General features: G+C 38.7%; 1 pseudogene; it reads left to right on the forward strand.

Moving 5' to 3' along the window:
- Positions 1–4,426: 4,426 nt before the first annotated feature.
- On the forward strand, positions 4,427–8,165 carry LOC112398671 (dematin pseudogene; annotated as a pseudogene).
- Positions 8,166–9,566: the final 1,401 nt, after the last annotated feature.

The following is a 9,566-nucleotide window of genomic DNA, read 5'->3' on the forward strand; positions in this document are numbered from 1 at the left end:
CCCTCACACCACGTACAAAAGTAAATTCAAAATGGCTTAAAGAATTAATTATAAGACACCATAAAACTCCTAGAAGAGAACATAGGCAACACATTCTCTAATATAAATCGTACCAATGTTTTCTTAGGTTAGTCTCCCAAGGCAACAGAAATAAAACCAAAAATCAACAAATGGGACCTAATCAAATTTACAAGCTTTTGCATAGCAGAGGAAGCCATAAACAAAATGAAAAGACAACCTATGGAACAAGAGAAAATATTGCACATGATGTGACCAACAAGGGTTTAATTTCCAAAGTATACAAACAGCTCATACAACTCAACAACAACAACAAAAAAAACCAATCAAAAAATGTGCAGAGGACCTAAATAGACATTTCTCCAAAGAAGACATATGGATGACCAATAGGTACATGAAAAGGTGCTCAACATCACTAATTATTAGAGAAATGCAAATTAAAATTACAGTGAGGTACCACCTTACACAAGTCAGAATGGCCATCATTAAAAAGTCTACAAATAACAAATGCTGGAGAGGGTGTGGAGAAAAGGGAACCCTCTTATGCTACTGGTGGGAATGTAAGTTGGTGCAGCCATTATGGAAAACAGTATGGAGATTCCTCAGAAAACTAAGAATAGAATTACCAGGTGATCCAGCAATTATCTGGGCAAAACCGTAATTCAAAAATATACATGCACCCCTATGTTCATAGCAGCGCTATTCACAATGACCAAGACATGGAAACAACCTAAATGTTCATTGACAAATGAATAGATAAAGAAGATGTGTACATACTACTCAGCCATAAGAAAGAACAAAATAATGCCATTTGCAGCAACATGGATGCAACTAGAGATTATCATACTAAGTGAAGCAAGACAGAAAGAGAAAGACAAATACCATATGATACCACTTATATGTGGAATCTAAAATATGACACAAATGAACCTATCTATGAAGCAGAAACAGACTCACAGACATTGAGAACAGACTTGCAGTTGCCAAGGGGGAGGGGTGGTGAGAGAGGGATGGATTGGGAGTTTGTGGTTAGTAGATGCAAACTATTACATATAGAATGGTTGGACAACAAGGTGCTACTGTACAGCACAGGGAACTATATTCAATGTCCTGGGATAAACCATAATGGAAAAGAATAAACAAGAATGTGTGTGTGTGCATATATATACACACACACACATATATATATGTATAACTGAGTCACTCTGCTGTACAGAAGAAATTAACACAACATTGTAAATAAACTATACTTCAATAAAAGGTTAAAATAAAAGGATTCAAATTCCAATGCAAAAAAAAAAAAACAAAACCAAAAATAACATTTTCCCCATGTGCTTCCCTGAATACTTTAGGAAATCCTGTCCAGAATTAAGATTGATGTAAGAGAAATCTGAAGCTCTCTTCTATATTATCCCTAAAAGCTGATGAGTCCAAAAACCACAATTTGGTTTCTTTTATTTCTAAACAACTTACTAATACCCATAACTTATTTCTTTTTTAATATAAATACATTGGCCAAATCTTTTAATGGACTGTAGCTAGAAAAAGAGACCGTAGCTGCTTACTGGTAACATTTACACCTATAGTTTAAAATTCATGCTATCTGGGTGAACACTGGGACCTAATAAACACCTCCATATACTCATTAAACAGAAATTTTAGCAGGGAGGCTAAAATTTGAAGGAGCCATTAACAGTAGTACCCTCAGGTCTCACATTAATGGTAAGTAAAATAATTCCCAGGTGAGAAATGATGCTATTAAAACTAGGTTGGGAAAATGGAGGCACAAGTAATTGGTTAGCCATTTCCTTCTTCTCCTTTTTTTCTTTTCTTTTTTTTTGTAACATCTTAATTATAAGGTCTTCTTTTTTCCTCCCCAATGTCTTGGTGTTAAGGACTTTCAAATTGTATTAAAACTCGTAGCTGATTTAGGAAGAGCTAGAATTTCTATGCTTAAATTACTGATTCTAACCCAGAAGTCATATTGCAGCAGGGGAACATAACACAGTTACCTGGGAACTTTTCAAACTAAGTACAGTCCCCAACACATACCTCATGCAATGGAAATCTTCCTATATCTGCCATTTGCCATTAAAACCACTACAAAGTAAGCCATTGCTTCTGATGGTAATGGATCAAATTTCTAAGGTGTGAGAATTATTTATGTATTAACTAAGAGATTGAGAAACACCTTTGCATCAACTAAGAGTTTAGTTATGCAGTAATTCAATAAACATTTTTTGAGCAACTACTACCTGCCCAGCACCTACCCTCTAGGAATACAACAGTGTGGAAAATAGACACAGTATTAAATAAGCCAGCAAGTTCAGCATGGAGAGAACTATGATAGGTATAAAACAGAGCATTATGGGACTATGTAGAAAGAATACTAACCCAGTCTTAGTGAGTCAAGGGAAAATGTCCAGTGGAATTGGAATCCGTATTGAAACATAAACGATGAAATGACTTAGGCAAAAAGGAAGAGAATAAAGTTCCCAACAGAGGCAACAGTCTATATTAATGCCCAGTGGTGGGAAATTATATCACGTTTCAAGAACTAAAGAAATCCAGAATGACCACAGTATAGAATTAAAGTGGAAGAAAGGGAAAGTAGATTGAGCAGTACAGAGATAAAAGATGAGGCTGGAGAAGTAAAGAGGGGTCAGATCAAGGGTGCTTTAAGCCATGTAAACATGTTTGAATTCTATCAAGAGAACACAGAAGAACAGATGAATATTTTAAGCAGGAGAGATACCTAAGTTTTTCATTGAGAAAGAAAACTGACTGCAGTGTGCAGAACATACGAGGGGGGGAGTGTCTAGAATCATGGAAATAGGTTAATATTCAAAATTGTTTTGTGTTTACTTCTGAATAAAAGTTCAACTAAGTATTAAACAATCAGAACTCTCTGGCTAACCACTGATTATTCTGTGAATAATCTAGTTAAAACACAGTGTCTTAACGATTAAACTTAATAATTGCACTGTTTATAATCTAAGTTGTTTACTATCTGAGGTTTAACACTCAGAGAGTCGATTAAATTGGGTAACTCCTCTCTTGGATGGGAGCAGTAACGTTCAGTGAAATGCTAACTACCTCTGAGAATTATGCTTAACTCAGAATTTCTTTGCCACAGGAGTAATTGATTTTAGGCTGGGTGAACTGTTTCTTAATATATATGCCCACAGGGAGAATGTCATTTTAATAAGATGCTTCTATAAGCCACACCCTACTTAAAACAGGTTTCCCCTTTGTCTTCATAAGCAAAAACTGAAGGAGCCCTGTTTGTCCTTAAGTAAACAACTGGGAGGTAATGTAATACTGAGTTGATGGTCTGCAAAGTATCTCTTTGCCAATTCAGCTATCCAAGTTTTGCTTTTGTTTTTAACTATAGCTTTCCTAGAAAATACATCTACGTTTAACCTTATTGAATACCACTAATTTGACCTAAATCTGCTTGTACTGGTCTTTCAGCTGTTCTCTTGATTTCATGATCCACTGTTTTGCTCTGCTACCACTATGACACAACTAAAATAAAAGTATCCAAATAATTGGAAATTGTGGAGGGGAGGTAATAAAATAAACAATGTCATCTCAGAGATCAAGGTAAAAGATGGAGTCTTTAAAAAATATAAAATCATTGATTCATCTAAGCAGTCAAATTCTGATGCTGAGTCACAGACTTGACCCAATGGAGTATAAGCACTAAGGATTGCTCAAGACTGTCAACTGAATTGTGGGGAAAACTGCTTATAAATCTATTTCTATTCATGTTTATATAACCGTCCTTTAAAAATTTTAATTGTAGTGTATGTTTGCTAACTCAGAAAATTATATTAGTATCATATATTATGTTAAATTTATTTATAAATACCTAAGTGTCCATCTATTTGGGACTAAACTGCCTATATAATACTGTTAATGTTATATAATCAAATTTACCATTCATTGTTCTTACTATGTGGCACCTAGTTTACAAAACCCCACAGACAGCCTATTTTATGGGAATTTACATTCAATTCAAAAACAGTTGCTTTAAACTTATCTAGTCGTGGCTGGTATTATAGTCCTTTAAAAGTAATTTCCAGGGCTTCCCCAGTGGCGCAGGGGTTGAGAGTTTGCCTGCCGATGCAGGGGACACGGGTTCGTGCCCTGGTCAGGGAAGATCCCACATGCCGTGGAGCAGGCTCGCTGAGCCTATGCTCTGCAATGGGAGAGGCCACAACAGTGAGGGGCCCACGTACTGCAAAAAAAAAAAAAAAAAAGTAATTTCCAGAAATTTTAATCTCTCTCAAACTGCTGAGGATAACCTGGCTTATTTTATATGGTACACAAATAAACATTTTGTGCATTTATTTTAATGGCAGCTGGAAATACAGAGCTAGCACACAAACTAGCACACAAATCAATGGACAATCACATGCTGGGCACAAGGACTTGGCTGCAATCCCCCAGGACAAGGCCATCTTGGATATGGGGTGGCCTAACCTCACAATCTACAAGTCCCACTTTACCTTCCCTCATGGAACACATGGAGCTGCCCAGAAGCCAGGAGCTCACTGTCACTCAAATCTATACCCCCCTACCATCTCCATCACCCTGGAGGTGTGGGCAGAGAGGTGGTTTCCTGGAACCAACTCTCAGATTTTAGCCCCAAGAACCAGCCTCTACCATTTCCATCATCCCAAGACCACCTGCCCAGATTCCAACATCTACAAGAAGTTACTAATCTACAAACAGAGAGAGTTCACGGGAGGCAGCCCTCAGAGCAAGGCTTTCATTGAGGAACCATCACTAAGTCACCCAAGTTCCCTGTATCCCAGCCTCCTGACTCCAACCAGATGGCCAAGATCGAAACTGACTACTGGTCTGCCTCCCATGACTCTTCACTGTGGAGACAGAATGGAGGAAGCAGAAGGCATCTCAGGGACTTCCCTAGTGGTGCAGTGGTTAAGAATCCACCTGCCAATGCAGGGGACATGGGTTCGATCCCTGGTCTGGGAAGATCCCACACGCCATGGAGCAACTAAGCCTGTGTGCCATAACTACTGAGACTGCACTCTAGAGCCTGCAAGCCACAACTACTGAGACCACACGCCACAACTACTGAAGCCCACACGCCTAGAGCCTGTGCTCCACAAGAGAAGCCACCGCAAAGAGAAGCACGCACACTGCAACGAAGAGTAGAGCCCGCTCACCCCAACTAGAGAAAGCCTGTGCAGCAACAAAGACCCAATGCAGCCAAAAATAAATAAATAAATAAATAAATAAATAAATAAATAAATAAATAAATAAATAAATAAATTTTAAAAAATTAATAAATAAATAAAGTGTTTTGTTCTGTTTTGTTTTAAAAAGGCATCTCACAGGGAGACAGATGAAGGGAAGGAAGAGGAGGGTGATGGTGACTCCAGAGAAGAAATGGCACTCAAGGAAGCATCAGAGAGAGAAACTCAGTAAGGTGATGTCCAAGTTGGGAAAGATGGTCTTGAAAGAAGAGATGGAAAAGTCATTGCCTATCCAGAGAGAACCAGTCCCTACTGGACTGGACACACTTTCATACTTCCTTACACCATGGAAAGTCTAATTGCTCTCTCTTTGCCTATGGCAGGACCACCCTGAGCTTACTATACTTCTCAGACTTCAGCCCATGGGGAGTAAGAATGGAAGCTCACACCTTGCTGATCTGTCCCTATGAAATGCTGGTGGCGACCAGTAAGGGGCAAACGAAGTTGCCTCCAGGCTTGACAGGCATTTGTCAGCCAAGGACTTCTCAAGGGTATTTTCCATGTCTTCTGCAGCCCTGGGGTTGTGGGACATGGACTTCCTTCCCCAAAATGAGGGAGCAGTCCTTTCTCTCATCCCTGGTCCTCACTGGATGGGGCAAACCCAGCCTGGACTCAAGCACACACAGAGTAAATGTTTGTGACCTCTCCCTGCCTCCATCCCCACATGAAGCTTCCCAGAAGAAATTAAGGAAAAATAAATATGGTACTTAAGAGGTCAGACCTGTCAGCTGTCTTGACCAATGGGTGGGTAGAACCTCCAGCCCTGGAAGGAGGAGGGTGAGAGTGGGAAGCAGCCAGGCAGGCAGGGAAAGCTCCAGGATCCCGTGTGTACCCAAGCACTCCTCCTCACTTCACCTTTTACAGCTCCCCCATCACCCTGACCTCCAGTCTCTTTGACTCTAGCAAAAGCAGGCTCCAGCTCAGGGAGATCTCAAACAGGGAGGCCGCCCTGCCCTCTATCTAGTTCACCTTGTCCTCTACTTGCGACCCCCAAGCTTCAAAGACTCTTGCTCCAAACCTGTGGCTTCCCCTAAAACCTTGGCTTAGAGTGGAGATGTCACCAAAACAAAATCCTTGACCACCATTAGCCTCCAGGCAAAGTCAGCTAGAACTCTACCTTCTAGTACCAACCCAAATCCTGGGCAGAACCCAGGCCTTCAAACTCCCTTGGATGGGATCAACAGGCTAGGCTACAGGAGCATTTCTGAATGTCCTGGCTACCAGGTCCTGCTCCTACCCATACCTAAAGAATGTAACTTCTTGGAGCACCACCCCCTCACACTGCATTTCTCACCTAACTCTCTGCCCTACCTTAATCATCCCAGCTTTTCCTCTTTACAAATACATATTTATATATAATTTTTATATATAGATGTAAATAGGTATAGATATATCTGTCTATTTCTGGGTCTGGGTTCTATTGCCCAGAGCCTGGGCACGATGCATGCGATAATGCTGGGGAGGGGGGACTCTGCTTGGAATTAAAGGTTCCATTGGGTCCCCCCCCAAAAAAAGATACATGTATATAAATATCATTAAGTGAACATTCTATTATTGCCAATATTTAAGTGAAAGTAAAATAAGACCCATTGAGAAAGGGTGGAGTTGAAATGTGTGTGTGTGTAAAGAGAGAGAGACAGACAGAGATAGGGAATCCAAGTATAAGTGATACATAGAAAAGGCAAAAATATGAAGGTAGCTTTTTTCCTGCCTTCAGACTTTAACTGAAACATCAACTCATCCTAAGTCTTGAGCCTGCTGGCCTCTGGACTAGAACTATATATTCTCAGCTCTCCTGGGTCTCCAGCTGGCCGAATCACCCTGCAGATCTTGGAACTCGCTAGCCTCCATAATCATGAGCCTGTTCCTCAATTCTTTATAATAAACATCTTTCTAGAAAGATAGATAAACAAAAATGTCGGAAACAGATGTTGTATTGTGCCATTATGCGTGAATGCGCACGCAAGCGTGCACATACACACACACGCACACACACACATATTCTGTTTCTCTACAGTACCCCAACTGAGACACTGTTATATAAGAGGACTGAGGATAATATCTGCATTCTAACATGAGGACCAAGAGAGCAGTTCATGCTTCTATCTGGTGATGGAAACAACATAAAAAGAATAGTTATCTCCCAGCATAACGATGCATTTGATAACACCTGCACATTTTTATTAAATGCTTACCTGAAAAACAATTATTATTAAGGTTAGCCAAAAGTTAAGTGAGTCTCATTAATAATTGTATTTTTAATTTCCTCCTCACCAAATGATTTATTTTCATGTGCTTCTAATCGTGAGAGTGCACTTTAATATAGCTATAGAGTGTAGCCCTGAAGACATGGCCCATTTACCATTGTGCAGTAATATAAAAGCAATGGCAGCTAGTCATACAGGTGTTTTCAATTTCCATCGTACATGGTATACAGCCCTTGGTTCAGTGGATAATCCAACTGTAAACAGTGACTCATTGTTAACAACTCTGGGAAATAGGATTAACAATTTCTAATTTCAAAGTAAACCTATTTCATTTTTGTTCTGCAAATAAAAACAATGTGTTCAGAGATTTAGCTTTTCAGATTTCAGAGCTTCCCAGAAACAAAAATGTTGCAAACAAATTTTTTATTGTACCAATGCCATTATTGGAAACCACTGAGTATATGTTCTTAATAGCTTTTTAACAGTTTGGTACCAAAATAATGATGATGATGATGATGATGACGATGACGACGATGACGACGATGACGACAATGACGACGACGATGATGATAGTAATAATAAAAATAAATTGAAGTTCAATCAGATGAAACAAAATGTTTTTGAATTGAAAAAAATTTCATTGAATCTCTGAAAACTAAAACTCTTGTAAGTATCTACTACTCAATGTAATCAGGAGAAAAATAAAAAGCTTACTTAATATTAGAAAGCTTAGTTTCCAAAACGAAAGTTTTAGGTGAAATTTTAGGAATCTGGTGTGCCTTAGAACACAGTTAAATTGAATCAATAATCTTGTAATTTTTGTGACTTGTTTATTATACCATTCTAAAACCTATTTTCCTCTACCTTATCTGTGAATTCCTTTAGTAGAATATTGCCTCAATTGAAATCTATACCTCTACACTGAGTTATAGACTCTTCTCAACTCCCCATTCTGAAGAATAGAGGATGGTGGCTTTATTCTGCTTTTAGAATACAAAAGTGTCACTGTGTAAGGCCATAGGGTCTCTGTCAATAACACTCATGCCTGGCTTTTTAAAAATGTTCATGCTTGAACCCTACACTCAGGGATTTCTCTAATTGGTTTGAAACTGCTAATCTGTGTTTTTTAAGCTCTCCAGATATTTACATATTATACAGCTATAGTGGGAAACACTAGCCTGGATTAACCAAGGAAGGGTTACTTCAAAAGGAAGCGTGAGGCTTTGTAACTGGGAATTAAACCCACAATATTTATTGTCCAAGTTTGTAGCAAGAAAATTGTACTGAATCCAAAGGGCGAATATGATCAATCAAGAGACAGAATAAAGTTAGTGGACAGGAAAGTCAATATTGCAGACTGGAGGTTTTTGTGGAACAGTTTTTATGACTTGTGATCATTAGCAGAAAGTAGGTTCAGGAGATAACTTGAATAACCCATTCCAAGCTGAAAAAACTAAGACTAAATATCTTCCTAACTCCTCCTGTGTGAAACTTGACTACCTGTCTAGCCAAAGAAATTATACTATCCTAACAGTACAAGTTACATTTTTTCCATTGAAGTCATTAATCATCGACCAACTTGTTCACATCATTCTGAGATGGGTAAATAACTCTCTAATGTGAGATTAGAGAAGGTTTGTGTCATTTATAAGTTTATGGTAGAAAGAAGTTAAAAATCAGAGCTCCACGTTCATGACTGACCAATTCTACTCACCTTTAAAATCCCACTCACCTTACAATTTGTAAAGTATTTTTACATATCTACTCTCGATGGATTTTGGAAGCCACTAGAATTCATTCATCAATCTTTTATTCTGTATTAGCTATATTTGGTAGGTACTACGCAAGGCACTTGACACTCCGAAAAAGATATAATCCTTGTCCTCAGAGATCTGACATTCTCATAAACTAGATAAAAGTTCTGCAGCTATTAAAATATATTTACAATACTGCATAATTAGTGATATGTTGGAAGATAAGACCAAGGTGCGTGGAGGACAAGAACAAAAGAATTTAACAACTGTGGTTGAGAGTGAATTGCTGAAGACCATCA

This window comes from Neophocaena asiaeorientalis, unplaced genomic scaffold, assembly GCF_003031525.2.
Source record: "Neophocaena asiaeorientalis asiaeorientalis breed wild unplaced genomic scaffold, Neophocaena_asiaeorientalis_V1.1 scaffold26, whole genome shotgun sequence".
NCBI lineage: Eukaryota > Metazoa > Chordata > Mammalia > Artiodactyla > Phocoenidae > Neophocaena > Neophocaena asiaeorientalis.